At 39.3% G+C, this 19679-nt stretch overlaps 2 long non-coding RNA genes across 2 annotated transcripts; both read right to left on the bottom strand.

Annotated features, from left to right (window-relative positions):
- Positions 1-2878: 2878 nt before the first annotated feature.
- Positions 2879-3563, bottom strand: LOC138224128 (uncharacterized). The gene is made up of 2 exons (XR_011182470.1): positions 3416-3563; positions 2879-3180 (listed from the first exon to the last, which is right to left on the bottom strand). It is a non-coding gene; the product is annotated as an uncharacterized lncRNA (long non-coding RNA).
- A 13635-nt stretch (positions 3564-17198) lies between these two features.
- Positions 17199-17792, bottom strand: LOC138224152 (uncharacterized). The gene is made up of 2 exons (XR_011182501.1): positions 17736-17792; positions 17199-17500 (listed from the first exon to the last, which is right to left on the bottom strand). It is a non-coding gene; the product is annotated as an uncharacterized lncRNA (long non-coding RNA).
- Between the last annotated feature and the right edge of the window lie 1887 nt (positions 17793-19679).

Consider the following 19679-nt stretch of genomic DNA (forward strand, 5'->3'; position numbering starts at 1 on the left):
TTGTAATTTAATTAATTAATTGCTTACACTAATATAGCACTTTATCTGGACACTCCACTCAAAGCGTAATCATTTTTATTTTTAAATACATTTTAGCAAAGTCATGTACCATAAAAGTATGGTAATTAATACTTTCGCTGGAGTTTAAATAAAGTCGATGTTTTCTCTTTTTGGCTAGACTTTACTATCTAGCCATGAGATAAACAATAGTTTGTCATTAAACAACTTTATGTTTATTAATCTTCCTTGTTATGCACAGTGAGAATGATAATGTAATGAGAATTAATTTAATCACAGAGTGCTCATAAATTGTGCTAGGAAGAAAACAGATAGGTGTTCTGAAAGGTCACATATAAACAGGTTTTCAATGGAAAGAATGATAGTGTAACGATGACGGACACAAAAACTCAGACTTGCGGAGTTAAAAGCTGCCTTTCTTTTCTTCTCTGTCACCCACCGCCTGCCTGCCGGCTGTCCCGCGCCCCACCCAGAGAGATCTCTTTGATTAAATTAATTCCCATTACATTACCATTCCCACTGTGCATAACAAGGAAGATTAATAAACAGAAGGTTGTTTAATGACAATCTATTGTATATCTCATGGCAATAAAGTCAAGTCTACCCTAAAAAAAGTCAAGTCTAAGTGTCACATGCTACTATTTGTGCATGAACATAGTCATACTGTTACATATTTCTTTAGATATGTGATTGCATGTTTTTTTTAAATCCCTGGCGGGACCGGGCATCCATAAGAATCAAGTTAAAGGTTTCATTGCGCTTTGACAGAAACCAAAGAGAAAAGAGAACAACTTTTTGTTTAAGAGAAGAGTCACAGGATGGGCTGGATTTGAACACACAATTTCTGGTTTACAAGGCAGGAACATAGACCACAGTACCACCAGCAAAGGTCACATGAGAAGTAGTGAAACAGCCCTACACATACAGAATCAACAGACGTTGTACAGCATGTACTACTGCGTTGCAATATATGAATATAATTATATCGTTATTAATTTCTTTAGATACGCGATTCCATATTATATTAGCAGAAAAGCTTAAAACTACCACTTTTTATACCTGCTATTTCACATGTTAGTTAAAGACTTCGATGCTTAAAATGTTTAGGGAGAAATGGAATACTGGTGTGTATTTTTTCTTTAAAGTACCGATTCCTGGAATCTGAGTGGCTGACACCCTTCTGAAGTGGTACCATAATCTCTGGTATACGGAAAAGAAAGCGTAGATAAAAAAGCTTGGATTCTCATGTATCTTATACAAGTATCTTTTAATACAGTCTTTGCTGTGCTCTTGAGGATCCTTGTGATATTTTGCGCTCTGGTTGAATGATGCGTTGCAGTTTAAATAATTTTCGTTGTTAGACATTATGAAACGTTCTGTTAAAAGCAAGGGAGTTTTTATTATTGTTATTGTTGTTATCAAAAATGACTTAGAATCGATCATGTTGTGATATTTTGAAATAAAAAAGTCAATTGATTGTCCATAATATTGCTATTCTATTTTTTCGAAGAAATGTTTGTTAAAAGAGAAGTCCAGCACCAGCTGGATTTGAACACACAACCCAACAGTTAGTAGTCAGGCATGTAGACCAGTAGACTACAAGGGAAGTCACATGAAAAGAGAAGCGAAACAGCCCTACACAGCCCTGTCGCAGTACACTAGTCATATCGTTATTAAATTCTTTAGATATGCGATTCCATATTATATTCCCTTTTAATCAAATTCTAAAAGTATGCTTGTTGAATCCGGTATCTCTTTAGTTAAAGACTTCGATGCTTAAAATGTTTAGGGAGAAATGGAATACTGGTGTGTAGTTTTTCTTTAAAGTACCAAGACCAGCCATATGCTGTATATTTATGTTCCAAAATTAATATCGTTTATGGCCTTCACACACGTTACAGTATGCTCCTATTCTTTTTATGCTCAGCTACTAAGATTTCCCTTCAGTGGTTAAATTCAATATCTACAACGGGCACAGTAAAGACGTTTACTGTAAGTCTTTCTACGACAGACCAACTGTCGGTCAACCAATCACGTACCGCGGTACCCCGCGTCATCTTGCATCATGATGCGCGACGCCGTAGCCAATTACCTCAGGTACGTGTCTGTACCGCGCACTTTGAATGGCTGCATCTGTACTGAAGTCTGAAACAGAATATGAGAAAAGGAGATTATTAATATTACAGAATTACTCTAGGCTGATGGCAATATCACTGTCATAACACTTCTCCTGTCATTTTGACTCTCTACTTTGACTCTCTACTTTGGATGAGTCGTTGCTGCGCTCTTGGGGTAATTTTGGTCAGCTGGCCCCTCCTGGGATGGTTCACCACTGTTCCATGTTTTCGCCATTTGTGGATAATGGCTCTCACTGTGGTTCGCTGGAGTCCCAAAGCTTTAGAAATGGCTTTATAACCTTTTCCAAACTGATAAATCTCAATTACTCTGTTTCTCATTTGTTCCCATAATTTCTTTGGATCGCAGTATGATGTCTAGCTTTTGAGGATCTTTTGGCCTACTTCACTTTGTCAGGCAGGTCCTATTTAAGTGATTTCTTGATTGAGAACAGGTGTGGCAGTAATCAGGCCTGGGTGTAGCTAGAGAAATTGAACTCAGCTATCCAAAGATGTGATAAACCACAGTTGATTTATGTTTTAACAGGGGGAGCAATCACTTTTTCACACAGGGCCATGTGGGTTTGGATTTTTTTTCCCTTAATAATAAAAACCTTCATTTAAAAACTGCATTTTGTGTTTCCTTTGTGTTATCTTTGTCTAAAACTTCAATTTGTTTGACGATCTGAAACATTTCAGTGTGACAAACATGAAAAAAAATTAGAAATCAGGAAGGGGTCAAACACTTTTTCACACCACTGTATATACAGTATATATTTTATTGAAGTTCAGTTTGTTTGTGTGCCTCTTCAGCCTGGACTCCTGTGATGGTCACTGCCACTGCCACTGAAATGCTCTGGGATCCCAGTCCGACGGGTAGTTGCAAGATAGATCAGGAGTTTAGGAGCTTTTCCAGCTTTCTGTTGGTACCAGCTGAGGCGATCATTATTGTACACTGCAGGACTGGTCTTACAGCTAACAGTGACTGTCTGTCCTGGAGCAGTCAATATTGTAGGAGCGTGGGTCACAAAAATCTGTCCACTAGATTCTGAAAATGAAGAAAACATTGCAAAAAGTGGGAAAGTATTGAAAATACCAATTTATTCTGTAAATCAGTAATACATTATATGATAGACATACAGTATGAAAACAGAATAAATTAATAAGATATTTATTATGATGCTTTAATATTTTTTATTTTTAAATTAACATAAATCTTGATTTCTTCTTCACATAATACAAAAATGTTTTAAATTCTATAAAATATCCAAACCCATTCCTACCCTGATCAGTGATGAGGAGTGTCCAGATAAATATGATGAAGAAAGTCATTGTTCCTGTGGGTTCTGTTACCATGAAGCGCAGCTCTCAGTCTGGAAGTGTTAAACTCACAAGGCTATAAACACTCCCAGAAGTGTCTTCTATGCAAATTATCTTTCTGGGTTAGGCTCCATTAGTAGCCAGTCAGTGCTAGAAAAACAGGCTTGGTGCTGCGTGATGTGACAGAGCAAGATGAGCAGTTTAACATTAACACTCCCAGGACAGCAGGACTAGACAGAAAGCAGCTTTATAAGGAGCAGAGGATTATACACAATCAGCTGAGTCCAACTTGAATGGAGTGGAGTGTGGAGAGTCTGGTTAAAGCAGTACTTGGTTTTGTGTGTTCAGGTACAGCAGGATCAATAGTTGAACTAAAAACATATTTTACAGAGACTGAAGCATGCAAATGCACATATTAAAAACAGTCATGCAACCCACATTTTATATAAGTTTACACTGTCACAAATCCACTTATCAGCTATGTCCGCATTTCACCCAACATAGCTGGAATGGGGTGGAGTGCAGAAAATCTGGTTAAAACTGCACTTGGCTCTGTTTGTTCAGATGCAGCACAATTACTAACTGCACTGACTTAAACACTCTTAATACTTTTGGGGCAATACAAGAGAGGCAAAATGTTCAGTTCAGATCTGACAAAATACCTTGTTATATGTTTGTGGTCCCATGGGACATTCCTCACAGTGTTGAAGGAAAGACATGTTTTATCTATGGGGCTGGAGAGACACTGAAAACTTATTTTAATGTTCATGGGGAGTGTGCTCTCTCTTTGCATGACAGTCTTCTGTTCTTCTATATAACCGACAGTTGAAGGGGTCAGTCGTCTTTCTCAATTGTATCTGTATTAAAACCTCAAACATTCAGACCCTCAGGTCTAAAGTTTCCAACTCCCTCCCTCTCCTCTTTCTATTCTCTCTTTATTTTTGTATCCAGGTTCCCAACTGGGGGGTAAGTGAAGCTCACTTCTCCAACATCAGGATTCAGGGCCAACATGAACAGTTTAGCATGAACACTCCCAGGACAGCAGGACTAGACAGAGAGCAGCTTTATAAGGAGCAGAGGATGAGATACAATCGGCCGAGCCCTTACTCCACTCAACACAGGTGGAATGGAGTAGAGAGTGGAGAGACTGGTTGAAACTGCCTTGCTAAGATATAGCAGGATTATTAATACCCAGTGAGTTTTAAAGGTTAAACGCACTACAGGAATTAAAACAAAAATTGAACCCAACTTTTTATTGAAGTAATTTTTTTATAGCAGAGGTTGAAATGTAGAAATGCACAGTTACAATGTGTTATGCGCCCTGATAAACCATCATATATTTAAGAATGATGTGTGTAATTATATTAATTCATTTTGGCATCTTTTACTAAAATCTGTTCTCTAGATCTTCTATACCTGGAATACCTGGAGTAGTGGTAGCAGTAGTTAGAACTCTTCTTAATCCTCATCTTCAGTCAATGTTACAGCTCTGCTTAGTGTGGGATTATAGGCACTGTAGCACTGGTGCTATGTATTTACTTGTACAAGCAGGCACTGGAAGTGTTCCTCATACTGTGATAATTGAATAAACTTAACAATATGAATACTGAAGATTAATGGTGTATCTTACTCTAACCCTTGCTAATCATTGACTTTTAACTTCATGTACTGTAAGGGGTATACAGTATGATCACCAGCTATAATTCCAATGCATGCATATTTTGAACGAGTTGATCAGTATCATAGCATAGTCCTTTACATTAAAGAGATCATAGTAATGACTATGCAGTGGGTGTAAAGCCATGGATTCAGCAATTATTCATGATTATCATTGAAAAGTATTAGTGTGAATACATTCTGTTCACCCTGGGCCTTTGGTGTCATTTTATTCTCAAAGTCCTTCTTATTGATCCTCTTGTGTATGTTTGTAACCAGCACTGGGGAAGTTAGATAACAGTTGTTAAAAACAATTAATTAGTGAATGAATTAAATTAATTACATTATATTAAATGAAAGGTGAGATTCACTTTACAAAACATCTTTTTGTTTCTGGGTTCATTCTATCCCACAGTCTGCACCCCAAGAAACCCTCAGAGATGATTCAGGTCAGGTACATGGGAATAAGCATTGAATATCTGTGTATTGAAAAGACAGAATAAAATCAGAATAAAATTTGAAAAAAAGTAAATTTTTGAAAATCTAAATTTTAAAAAATAAAGTTGCTTCATGAAACTCTGAAAAGTAAATAGGGAGCAGGAACTTGTTTGTCACATCGATTTATCAGCACAGCTCTTTTCCCGAGACAAGAAAGAAGAAAGTGAAGCTCCACTGGAACCCAGAGGTGAAGGTTTGAAAATTGGGGAGGGGGGTTTAGGGAAAAATCAAAGCATGGTTTGAAACAGGGATGACCAACATCCACCCCGAACATAAGTTCCATGGCTTGGTAACCCAGACATTTAAGTTTCAAGGAGACTTTTTGCGGAGCAGCAGCAGCAAAGAGAGGACATTAGTTAGCCAATATGATAAAAATGACTTCTTTTTTGTTTTTTTGTTTAGCACATTTGAACATTTTCAAAAACTGTCCAATCCCTAGTTTGTCAGGCATTTTTTTTCGCCGTGGGAGTGCTCCCACTTGTGCTGGTTTTAGTGCCTGCTGCCAGGATATTACCCCAGCGCTTTGTCATTAAAATTGGGTTTCCAATAATGTGGAAGTGAACTCTTGTTTTCATGTCTACTATAACAGACATACTATAATCTCCCTTGCTTTTAACCAAGCATATCATAATTTCTAAGAATGAAAATGATTTAAACTATGTGACACTATCATTCAACGAGAGCACAAAATATCACAAGGATCCTGCAGAGTGCAACAAAGACAGCAAAAAAAAGCCTATGCAATTGATTTGATTGACAGTTATTTATCAGTCAGCGCATTGATATTCCTTTATCACACAGTAAAATGTCAAAATTCCTTCCAGGGTGTGCGTATATCAGAGAATATAACACAGCTTCAAAAGTGTGTCAGCCAATTAGATTTCAGGACCGGAACTATCTTTCTTATAATTAGAATTAAGGTGCAATTAAAGATTTCTAATAATCTTTGTGTACCTTTACCATATAACCTGGTGCCTGCCTGTGTAAATACTCTACATAGGAATGTAGCTAAAAAGCTTGTTATCCTTATGATCTCAGCCTAAGAATGACCTGGTGGTTTTCACATGTGGGAAAGTAAGAGAGATGACTTTGTCTTCTGGATAACGATCCTTCCTACAACAGAGGCGATCTAAACTCCCATGATGGATGTCCACTGCTAGTGCCTGGATGTCTAGTTGAGAGCCATAGGTACATCTGGATCTGATCTTTAAAGTCACAGGGCACGTTCAATCACCCAAAGGAAGATCCACCGATGAGTGACCTTTAAGGTGGGCCCTAGTGGTATACCTGATGGCATCTCAGACAATCACCAACTTCTGATGCGATACTACAAAACTGTAACTCAAGTCATTTTCCATTGGTTAACTCACTGACTCAATCTCTTCATCTAAACTGGCAAACTGAATTTTCAACCATGGGACTGCAAGCAGTCCGAGTCAGGACTTAAACTTTTCTCAGAGAAGCCAGGCTGAGAGAGTGTGTCAGTAAAGTGCAGAATTCCAAGATATTCTTCCTGAAACAGAAGAAATATTCTGTTTGTAAACCCAACGCTATGTTCGACGATCAACAAAATCAGACAGCTAGACTCTTTGTCGACATCCAGAATATCCAAGCACACACTGAATAAAAACTATAACACGGAATGACCTAAGTTCCTCTGTTGCCTACCTTGCAGATATCTAGAGGAAAAACTGTGCACAAACTGCTTTAAAAGACCAAAGTAAAATATCATTATTCACATCATAATTCTCAAGGGGTGTGCTATTATTCCAAACACACATTTGATGTTTAGTTCATGATAGTTAATGCATATTCACTTGTGTCTGAGAATATGAATATGATTTAGTTTTACGAGACTGATACAACCTACAAGCTAGACTGTAAAACATTATCATCTCTGCATATTTTAACTCTGAAATTATTAACTCTTTTCTTTGTAATCCCCTTGTAATCAGTCATTCATATCACAGCAGATCATTTCTCAGATGTATTTTGTTACGCTTGTTTGTTATGCACGTATTGATAATACTGTATTAATAAACTGTATGTTGTATATTCGGAATTCCTGCATGAGATTGTAAATTATAATGTTTGATTGGTTTCTAAAAGTCGTCAAATTGTCACGGGAGCTGGTCCTGACTCCCAGGTAGTGCGTACTTTAGACCCTATGCAGACGCTATAATCCGGAAGTGACTGGAATAAGACCTCAAGGGAACCACAGCAAGAGCAGGACGGGATGAAAGACGGGGGGGCGTGACGGCTGTGATCTGATGACAAGTCCTAAGGCAGTCCAAAGGGGAAATCGGGTCACAGTCCAGGGTCCAGGAGCTGGGAGATCCAATCCGAGACAGACAAGATTAAAACCGGAATGGGATCTGGAACAGGAATAGTGACAGGGATTCAGGAGGATAAAAACAGTAATGAGGCCAGGTGCTCCGAGCCCTGGACTCAGCAGGTCAGGATGCCTGATGAAGCCTATGCCGTTGGGTCCCTCCATGATCCGCTGGTATGCGGGCTTCTGGGCGTACGTATTCCAATGCAGAGCGTGGAATAGTGGGAGTGCCAGGCTTTAAATAATAACAAGGAAAACATGGACAGCTGCACATAATGAACTAAAATAGGAAAGGGTCGGAGCGCCCTTTAGAGGAGGGATGACGATCGTGACACAAATCCTCTTGCAATTTGCTGTTACAATTTCTAATTGTAACAGCAAATGAAAACCCCCATCTCCACCACTGTGTATCCCACCATGTGCCCGGTGCTTTGCAGGATAAGCTCTGGGCCACAGAAGCCCTAAATTGGACAAGCAATTATTGAAAGAGTTGTGATATGATGTGAAAAAGGTACAACGAAGGCCTGTTTACTTCTATTCTTTAACCTGTCACAATATATTGGTTTGGTTATTATCAGTTTTTACTTCAACATGAGAAAAATATTTTATTTCCCTTCATCTTTTCCTCAGCACAGACATATCTGTGTGATCCTACAATTTAAATCTAAATGAATATTATAATATTTTAATTTCCAAGTTGTTGAGAACAGCTCTACTTGCCACCATTTCAGACTACTTCTAAACAAAAAGCTGAGCTCCTCCATGGGCTATGTCCTGTGTCTGTAACGAACAGTTCTTTCCGGACCCTATGCGTACGACACAATCCGACGGAGTGGGGAAACACTGGGAAACGTCATGCAGGAATACGGGCTGAAGACAGGGGGTCGTGTCCAAGTTGCGCTGGTGCACGGGGGAGGTGTGGCCGAGGCGAACAATCCCAAAGAGTAATCCTTAGAGTATCCAAAAACACACGAGAAAGTCCAAAACCAGAAGATCCATTAGAAGAAGGAATTAAAAACCATGAAGGCCGGGTCGGAACCGGCGGACGGGGAACAGGAACGGGAACAGGAACAGAGATTAAAACCTTAACGGGACCAGGCGCTTCCAGGTCCCGGACTCGCACGATATGGAAATCAGATGCAGAACCCGGATGAGCGTCAGCGCCTGGCTTTTAAGGTGGGCTGGGAATAGGGAGCAGGTGCATAGAATAAAGTCTTAAGTGAAAGGGCTGGAGCACCCTTAAGGAGGGGGAACTATAATCGTGACAGTGTCATTACTTTCAGCCTCAGCTTCAGGTCGCAGCTGACCTGCTGAGGGAGTTATTTCTATGTGTGTAACACTGGAGGGAGAGACAGCTATTATTGAGCTCATGGTAACTCTGACAGTAACAATCTGTTGCATCTTCAGCCTGTACTCTTGTGATGGTCAGAGTGAAGTCAGTCCCAGATCCACTAACCCTGAAATGCTCTGGGAATCCAGACTGACAGGTAGTTGCTCCATAGATCAGGAGTTTAGGAGCTTCTTCAGCTTTCTGTCGATACCAGGCTAGTCTGTGCTTGGAGTCATAAACTTACACTGCTGTTCACCGGATTACGAAATAAAAAAAATCAAACAGCATATGGTAAAATATTTGGAACAATTCATTAAACACTTATTTACATAATTTAAACTTTCAGTGTTTTTTTTTGTTTTACACTTAATAATTAATTATTAGCACTTTAACTATACTGTTTTCAGCACAAATGCTTCATTTGTGAACTGAGATAGATGAGTCAAACATCCTCTTATAGTTTGTAACATGTTTTTATGTTCTTCTGACTGTATCTAGAAGGAGCTGTTGTTATTTAACACTATACAGGCACTTACAGTAGCTAGTTATCTAGTTACCTGCATTTACATACTAGGAGACACAGTAGTGATACCTTCTGGTGCAGTTTTAGAGTCAGGGGCAGGAGCTAAGACTTCTCTGTCTCTGTCTGCAAGTCATGTAATTGAAAGACACTGCAGACTGCTAGTTTACTTTTAGATTATGTTTGTTTCTGTTTGCATACAGTAATCTTGCTGTATCTGAACACAAAGAGACAAGACTGTCAATTCCATGAGGAGTATAGTCTTTGGTCTCTTCTGCCCAAAGTGAAAAAAGACCCTATGCGTAGTGGCGGAACAGGGTTTAGCCCGGGTTCAGCTGTCCAGGAAATGCTATATAGAAACCTATGCCCTCAGGCCACGGACATGGAGCGACCTGGTGCTAGGCGAGTCTCAAGAAATTCTAAACCTCAATGCTGTGTGAGGAGGAAAGTGTGACCCAGAAATATATAGCCTCAGACAAAGACACAGCGGATGGACAAGCAAAGTACAGGGAACTAGGGACAGGACAGAGTAGGAGCGCCCTCCAGATGTAGAGGGCATGACAATATCAGGACACAATGTTGTGTTGCAGATTTCCCTAGGGGGATTGGAGCTGCCTGACAAGTCCACCTCCATTTTCATTAATATTTAATTTATACGGCTCTTCTCTTGACACTCAAAGAGCTTTACAGGGAATGGGGACTCCCCTCCACCGCCACCAAAGTGTAGCCTCACCTGGATGATGCAACAGCAGCCAAAGTGTCCCAGGAGGAGGCCATGATGAGTAGAGGACATGGGAAATTTAGGTAGGATGCCAGGGGTAACACCCCTACTCTTTTCAATAAACACGCTGAGATTTTTAATGACCATAGAGAGTCAGCACCTTGTTAAGGTCTCATCCGAAGAACGGCTCCTTTGTACAGTATATGTTGACTGTCACTATACTGGGGCATTAGGACCCACACAGACCACAGAGTTAGCTCCCCCTACTGGTCCAATTTTCACCTTTCCAGCAGTAACCTTCTTCTCTTCCAGGAGTTACAGGGTGATATAGCTGATATACTGTATCTCAGACTGTGTCTAAGTGTACATAATGTAAACCCAGAGAGCAGTGTGTGCCTAAATGTTTCTGATGTAAACCGAGAGATCAGTATTTGTATGATCTTAGAGCTTAGAGCTGACAATGCTAATGGTGGTGCCCACTACGTTCAAAACTGGCCAATTAACTTCAATAGCTAGTTAACTATAGTATAAGTGGAACGATGGTTTGTGACATAGAGTCCCTAGTTGGCAATAGGAAACTGTGGAGAGACTGTAGTTATAGGACTAAACCACTTGGGGTCGCAAGTGAAGGGTTGACAGGGGTGGATGAGGTTCTCAGCTGAGTGTGGTCAGCAGAGTAAGGCTGATGAATCTCTAAAGAGGTCTGAGGCACAGACCTTTATAAACATGCTCTTTTCACGACAATGATAAACAGAGTCAGTCTGGACATGAGTATTTTTGACAGCTTCTGTGTTGAAAGAACTAAAAATCAATTATGCAATCTCACGTTTTAGAGAATTCAGCCCTTAGCCAGCCAAGGGAAGACAGATCGAACCTCTGTCTGAGTCATAAACTGTGCAGCCCTAATTAAACAAAAAGCCTGTATTTACTGTAAGTGTTTAGCTTAAGTAAAATGTGATTTTAAGTAATAGCTGTTTATTAATATTCCAATAGCTGTAGAATATGAAATACAAACTGTGTATTTGCAAACTTCAGTCTCTGTTAAACATGGTATCACCTCCACCAGTAATGTGTCTAAACACACAGAGCCAAGTGCTGATTTAACCAAACTCTCAACACCCCAATCCATTCATGCTATGCTGAATGGAAAAAGGTTTCAGCTGATTGTGTCTCATTCTCATTTCCTTATAGAGCTGCTCTCTGTCTAGTCCTGTGGTTCTGGGAGTGTTCATGCTAAACTGTTAATCTTTTTCTGTCACAACAAACACCACCAAGCCTGTGTTTCCAGCACTGACTGGCTACAAGTGCTGCTAAAGCCAGGAAGACAATTTGCATAGAAAAGACACTTTGCATTGGCAGTACATGCTCTGGGAGTGTTTATAGCCCTGTGAGTTTAACACTTCAAGACTGAGAGCTGCCCTTCAGGGAAACACAACCCACAGCAACAATGACCTTCATCACTATTTTCATCTGGACACTCCTAGTCTCTGCTCGAGGTAGGAATGGGTCTGAAATATTTGATGAACGTAGTTTACAACTATAGGTAAAAATGAAATGTTTTGTATAAAACAGGAAATCAATTATATTTTTTAATGATATTTTAATGATATTTACTACTTTCTCATTTGCAGAATCCAGAGGACAGGTAACTGTGACTCAGACTCCAGCAATGAAATCTGTTCTCCCTGGACAGACAGTCACTGTGAACTGTAAGACCAGTGCAGCACTATACAACAACAGATTCCTAGCCTGGTACCAAAAGAAAGTTGGAGAAACTAATCAATTCCTGATTTATGCAGCAACTATGTCAGACTGGGATCCCAGAGCGTTTCAGTGGCAGTGGATCTGGGACTGACTTCACTCTGACCATCACAGGAGTCCAGGCTGTTATTAATACTATTAGTAATATCTTCGGTAAAGGCTTTTATGCATAAAATATTTCTGCATCATTAAAATATTTATGATAAAGGTAGGTTGTGCACTTTTGTCTAACTGAGCAATCGTACTCTCATAAAATATACCAACTTCTTAATGACTGATGATTAACATGCTGTAATACACAGTTTAAATTTAAAAGCTTAAATGCTGTACATGAGAGGTTAAGCTGTATTGGCTCCACCTGGCGGTTTTACAAGGTGATTCCAGATACTTTCCGGCATGACGTTAAATGATGCGATACACCGGGTGATACCGCGTTTTGATGCGACACGCCACCGAGGTATACCACGAAATACCCCACCCGTTTTGAATGGCTGCATCTGTATATTCTCATGTATGGTTAGAATGTGTTCATTGTCTTCCAATGAAAGACAAGTTCCTTTTCGCCGAAGTCGGGAGACATTAGAAGCTTGCCACACCCGGACTGTTAAACCAACGCATTAGCACGGTAAAGCTATCCCATTGAGGAGCCGGGCAATAATTGTTGCGTTCCTTGATTTTCTGATCTGCAAGGCCATTTGGCTGCAGCAAATGTGAATTCTGTCTGGCATTGCCAGATTGTGAAAAAATAAAAGTATTTAAATCAAGATATGGGTATACAGGTACAGACTTCAAGCTGCACCACTGAATCGCTTTGGTAAGGAGACGGACTGTGGCCAAATCATGAAGACTCTCTCACACCAAATAATGAAGATGAAAAGAAACGGGAAGTCAACACGAGACATTGTACAGTATTTGCGTTAGTCTGACATCGATAAGAAGAGTGCGCAGAAGGCTTGGGTGGAGATACAAAAAAAACAACACATGCCCCATTATAAGGGTAAAAAACAAAGAGGAAAGACTCAAACAAGTGCTCCAATGGATTGAACAGGGGGAGACATTTCATGATGTACTTTTCACCGATGAAACAACAGTTGCTCTGGAACAGTTTTCAACAATGTCATTTTGTAAAAAGGGGAGAGATGTGGATTGTTGACCGGGGCGGGAGACATTCGGGAATGTGAGTCTGATAAAGAAGGAATAAAAGCATTTTATTAAAAACACATTTGCGTTTGTCTGGGTGCTGACAAAGTAAAAAACAATTACTTTTTGACAATGAAAAACTGTGTGTGTCTCTGTCTCTCTCGTGTTTCGAAATCCTGTGGCTTTTGAAATTTACTGGGGGTGGACCACATCGGTAAATTTCGATGGGTCCAGAGGCAAAAGTGCCATGCTTTGCAATCTCCGAGAAACCATTAGTAGCATGGTGAATCGGAGAATCTCAACACTTACTTTGTGCGACTGGAAAATAATTTGTGATCGAATCAACGAAATACTTCGAAGAAGGAGGCGCTCTTTTCCCCTAGTCTAACAGTATGTCCAGAAACAAAACATTCCTGTTAAACAAGAGGAATGTAAAAAACAAAATGGTACAAAAGTAAAAAAAACAATTTCTTTTTGACAGTGAAAACCGGTGTGTGTGTGTCTCTCTCTCTCTGCTGGCGCATGGGTGTGGTGGGGTGCTGTGCCAGCCGTACAAAAAATTAAAGTGTCCCTTTCCATTCAATGGGTGTCTGAGTCGCTGTGTTCCAATGTCATCGAGCTAAAGCCAGCACAAAGCAAGAACTGATCAATGCGATTTACAAATTCTGGGAGAAACAACTGACCGAACAAAATTGCAACCATTTTATTAACAGGCTGTTTCGTGTTCTTCCTAGGATTGTTGAGTGGGGCGGGGCGGGGCGGGGGGGGACATTCGGGAATGTGAGTCTGATTAAGAATGAATAAAGCATTTTATTTAAAACGCGTTTGCGTTTGTCTGGGTGCTGACAAATTAAAAAACAATTACTTTTTGACAATGAAAAGCTGTGTCTCTCTCTCTCTCTCCGCTGGCATTTGTAATTTAATTAATTAATTGCTTACACTAATATAGCACTTTATCTGGACACTCCACTCAAAGCGTAATCATTTTTATTTTTAAATACATTTTAGCAAAGTCATGTACCATAAAAGTATGGTAATTAATACTTTCGCTGGAGTTTAAATAAAGTCGATGTTTTCTCTTTTTGGCTAGACTTTACTATCTAGCCATGAGATAAACAATAGTTTGTCATTAAACAACTTTATGTTTATTAATCTTCCTTGTTATGCACAGTGAGAATGATAATGTAATGAGAATTAATTTAATCACAGAGTGCTCATAAATTGTGCTAGGAAGAAAACAGATAGGTGTTCTGAAAGGTCACATATAAACAGGTTTTCAATGGAAAGAATGATAGTGTAACGATGACGGACACAAAAACTCAGACTTGCGGAGTTAAAAGCTGCCTTTCTTTTCTTCTCTGTCACCCACCGCCTGCCTGCCGGCTGTCCCGCGCCCCACCCAGAGAGATCTCTTTGATTAAATTAATTCCCATTACATTACCATTCCCACTGTGCATAACAAGGAAGATTAATAAACAGAAGGTTGTTTAATGACAATCTATTGTATATCTCATGGCAATAAAGTCAAGTCTACCCTAAAAAAAGTCAAGTCTAAGTGTCACATGCTACTATTTGTGCATGAACATAGTCATAGTGTTACATATTTCTTTAGATATGTGATTGCATGTTTTTTTAAATCCCTGGCGGGACCGGGCATCCATAAGAATCAAGTTAAAGGTTTCATTGCGCTTTGACAGAAACCAAAGAGAAAAGAGAACAACTTTTTGTTTAAGAGAAGAGTCACAGGATGGGCTGGATTTGAACACACAATTTCTGGTTTACAAGGCAGGAACATAGACCACAGTACCACCAGCAAAGGTCACATGAGAAGCAGTGAAACAGCCCTACACATACAGAATCAACAGACGTTGTACAGCATGTACTACTGCGTTGCAGTATATGAATATAATTATATCGTTATTAATTTCTTTAGATACGCGATTCCATATTATATTAGCAGAAAAGCTTAGAACTACCACTTTTTATACCTGCTATTTCACATGTTAGTTAAAGACTTCGATGCTTAAAATGTTTAGGGAGAAATGGAATACTGGTGTGTATTTTTTCTTTAAAGTACCGATTCCTGGAATCTGAGTGGCTGACACCCTTCTGAAGTGGTACCATAATCTCTGGTATACGGAAAAGAAAGCGTAGATAAAAAAGCTTGGATTCTCATGTATCTTATACAAGTATCTTTTAATACAGTCTTTGCTGTGCTCTTGAGGATCCTTGTGATATTTTGCGCTCTGGTTGAATGATGCGTTGCAGTTTAAATAATTTTCGTTGTTAGACATTATGAAACGTTCTGTTAAAAGCAAGGGAGTTTTTATTATTGTTATTGTTGTTATCAAAAATGACTTAGAATCGATCATGTTGTGATATTTTGAAATAAAAAAGTCAATTGATTGTCCATAATATTGCTATTCTATCTTTTCGAAGAAATGTTTGTTAAAAGAGAAGACCAGCACCAGCTGGATTTGAACACACAACCCAACAGTTAGTAGGCAGGCATGTAGACCAGTAGACTACAAGGGAAGTCACATGAAAAGAGAAGCGAAACAGCCCTACACAGCCCTGTCGCAGTACACTAATCATATCGTTATTAAATTCTTTAGATATGCGATTCCATATTATATTCCCTTTTAATCAAATTCTAAAAGTATGCTTGTTGAATCCGGTATCTCTTTAGTTAAAGACTTCGATGCTTAAAATGTTTAGGGAGAAATGGAATACTGGTGTGTAGTTTTTCTTTAAAGTACCAAGACCAGCCATATACTGTATATTTATGTTCCAAAATTAATATCGTTTATGGCCTTCACACACGTTACAGTATGCTCCTATTCTTTTTATGCTCAGCTACTAAGATTTCCCTTCAGTGGTTAAATTCAATATCTACAACGGGCACAGTAAAGACGTTTACAGTAAGTCTTTCTACGACAGACCAAGTGTCGGTCAACCAAATATGTACCGCGGTACCCCGCGTCATCTTGCATCATGATGCGCAACGCCGTAGCCAATTACCTCAGGTACGTGTCTGTACCGCGCACTTTGAATGGCTGCATCAGTACTGAAGTCTGAAACAGAATATGAAAAAAGTAGATTATTAATATTACAGAATTACTCTAGGCTGATGGCAATATCACTGTCATAACACTTCTCCTGTCATTTTGACTCTCTACTTTGACTCTCTACTTTGGATGAGTCGTTGCTGCGCTCTTGGGGTAATTTTGGTCAGCTGGCCCCTCCTGGGATGGTTCACCACTGTTCCATGTTTTCGCCATTTGTGGATAATGGCTCTCACTGTGGTTCGCTGGAGTCCCAAAGCTTTAGAAATGGCTTTAGAACCTTTTCCAAACTGATAAATCTCAATTACTCTGTTTCTCATTTGTTCCCATAATTTCTTTGGATCGCAGTATGATGTCTAGCTTTTGAGGATCTTTTGGCCTACTTCACTTTGTCAGGCAGGTCCTATTTAAGTGATTTCTTGATTGAGAACAGGTGTGGCAGTAATCAGGCCTGGGTGTAGCTAGAGAAATTGAACTCAGCTATCCAAAGATGTGATAAACCACAGTTGATTTATGTTTTAACAGGGGGAGCAATCACTTTTTCACACAGGGCCATGTGGGTTTGGATTTTTTTTCCCTTAATAATAAAAACCTTCATTTAAAAACTGCATTTTGTGTTTCCTTGTGTTATCTTTGTCTAAAACTTCAATTTGTTTGACGATCTGAAACATTTCAGTGTGACAAACATGAAAAAAAATTAGAAATCAGGAAGGGGTCAAACACTTTTTCACACCACTGTATATACAGTATATATTTTATTGAAGTTCAGTTTGTTTGTGTGCCTCTTCAGCCTGGACTCCTGTGATGGTCACTGCCACTGCCACTGAAATGCTCTGGGATCCCAGTCCGACGGGTAGTTGCAAGATAGATCAAGAGTTTAGGAGCTTTTCCAGCTTTCTGTTGGTACCAGCTGAGGCGATCATTATTGTACACTGCAGGACTGGTCTTACAGCTAACAGTGACTGTCTGTCCTGGAGCAGTCAATATTGTAGGAGCGTGGGTCACAAAAATCTGTCCACTAGATTCTGAAAATGAAGAAAACATTGCAAAAAGTGGGAAAGTATTGAAAATACCAATTTATTCTGTAAATCAGTAATACATTATATGATAGACATACAGTATGAAAACAGAATAAATTAATAAGATATTTATTATGATGCTTTAATATTTTTTATTTTTAAATTAACATAAACCTTGATTTCTTCTTCACATAATACAAAAATGTTTTAAATTCTATAAAATATCCAAACCCATTCCTACCCTGATCAGTGATGAGGAGTGTCCAGATAAATATGATGAAGAAAGTCATTGTTCCTGTGCGTTCTGTTACCATGAAGCGCAGCTCTCAGTCTGGAAGTGTTAAACTCACAAGGCTATAAACACTCCCAGAAGTGTCTTCTATGCAAATTATCTTTCTGGGTTAGGCTGCATTAGTAGCCAGTCAGTGCTAGAAAAACAGGCTTGGTGCTGCGTGATGTGACAGAGCAAGATGAGCAGTTTAACATTAACACTCCCAGGACAGCAGGACTAGACAGAAAGCAGCTTTATAAGGAGCAGAGGATTATACACAATCAGCTGAGTCCAACTTGAATGGAGTGGAGTGTGGAGAGTCTGGTTAAAGCAGTACTTGGTTTTGTGTGTTCAGGTACAGCAGGATCAATAGTTGAACTAAAAGCATATTTTACAGAGACTGAAGCATGCAAATGCACATATTAAAAACAGTCATGCAACCCACATTTTATATAAGTTTACACTGTCACAAATCCACTTATCAGCTATGTCCGCATTTCACCCAACATAGCTGGAATGGGGTGGAGTGCAGAAAATCTGGTTAAAACTGCACTTGGCTCTGTTTGTTCAGATGCAGCACAATTACTAACTGCACTGACTTAAACACTCTTAATACTTTTGGGGCAATACAAGAGAGGCAAAATGTTCAGTTCAGATCTGACAAAATACCTTGTTATATGTTTGTGGTCCCATGGGACATTCCTCACAGTGTTGAAGGAAAGACATGTTTTATCTATGGGGCTGGAGAGACACTGAAAACTTATTTTAATGTTCATGGGGAGTGTGCTCTCTCTTTGCATGACAGTTTTCTGTTCTTCTATATAACCGACAGTTGAAGGGGTCAGTCCTCTTTCTCAATTGTGTCTGTATTAAAACCTCAAACATTCAGACCCTCAGGTCTAAAGTTTCCAACTCCCTCCCTCTCCTCTTTCTATTCTCTCTTTATTTTTGTATCCAGGTTCCCAACTGGGGGGTAAGTGAAGCTCACTTCTCCAACATCAGGATTCAGGGCCAACATGAACAGTTTAGCATGAACACTCCCAGGACAGCAGGACTAGACAGAGAGCAGCTTTATAAGGAGCAGAGGATGAGATACAATCGGCCGAGCTCTTACTCCACTCAACACAGGTGGAATGGAGTAGAGAGTGGAGAGACTGGTTGAAACTGCCTTGCTAAGATATAGCAGGATTATTAATACCCAGTGAGTTTTAAAGGTTAAACGCACTACAGGAATTAAAACAAAAATTGAACCCAACTTTTTATTGAAGTAATTTTTTTATAGCAGAGGTTGAAATGTAGAAATGCACAGTTACAATGTGTTATGCGCCCTGATAAACCATCATATATTTAAGAATGATGTGTGTAATTATATTAATTCATTTTGGCATCTTTTACTAAAATCTGTTCTCTAGATCTTCTATACCTGGAATACCTGGAGTAGTGGTAGCAGTAGTTAGAACTCTTCTTAATCCTCATCTTCAGTCAATGTTACAGCTCTGCTTAGTGTGGGATTATAGGCACTGTAGCACTGGTGCTATGTATTTACTTGTACAAGCAGGCGCTGGAAGTGTTCCTCATACTGTGATAATTGAATAAACTTAACAATATGAATACTGAAGATTAATGGTGTATCTTACTCTAACCCTTGCTAATCATTGACTTTTAACTTCATGTACTGTAAGGGGTATACAGTATGATCACCAGCTATAATTCCAATGCATGCATATTTTGGACGAGTTGATCAGTATCATAGCATAGTCCTTTACATTAAAGAGATCATAGTAATGACTATGCAGTGGGTGTAAAGCCATGGATTCAGCAATTATTCATGATTATCATTGAAAAGTATTAGTGTGAATACATTCTGTTCACCCTGGGCCTTTGGTGTCATTTTATTCTCAAAGTCCTTCTTAT

The sequence above is a fragment of the Lepisosteus oculatus genome, chromosome 18, assembly GCF_040954835.1.
Source record: "Lepisosteus oculatus isolate fLepOcu1 chromosome 18, fLepOcu1.hap2, whole genome shotgun sequence".
In the NCBI taxonomy this organism is placed as follows: Eukaryota; Metazoa; Chordata; class Actinopteri; order Semionotiformes; family Lepisosteidae; genus Lepisosteus; species Lepisosteus oculatus.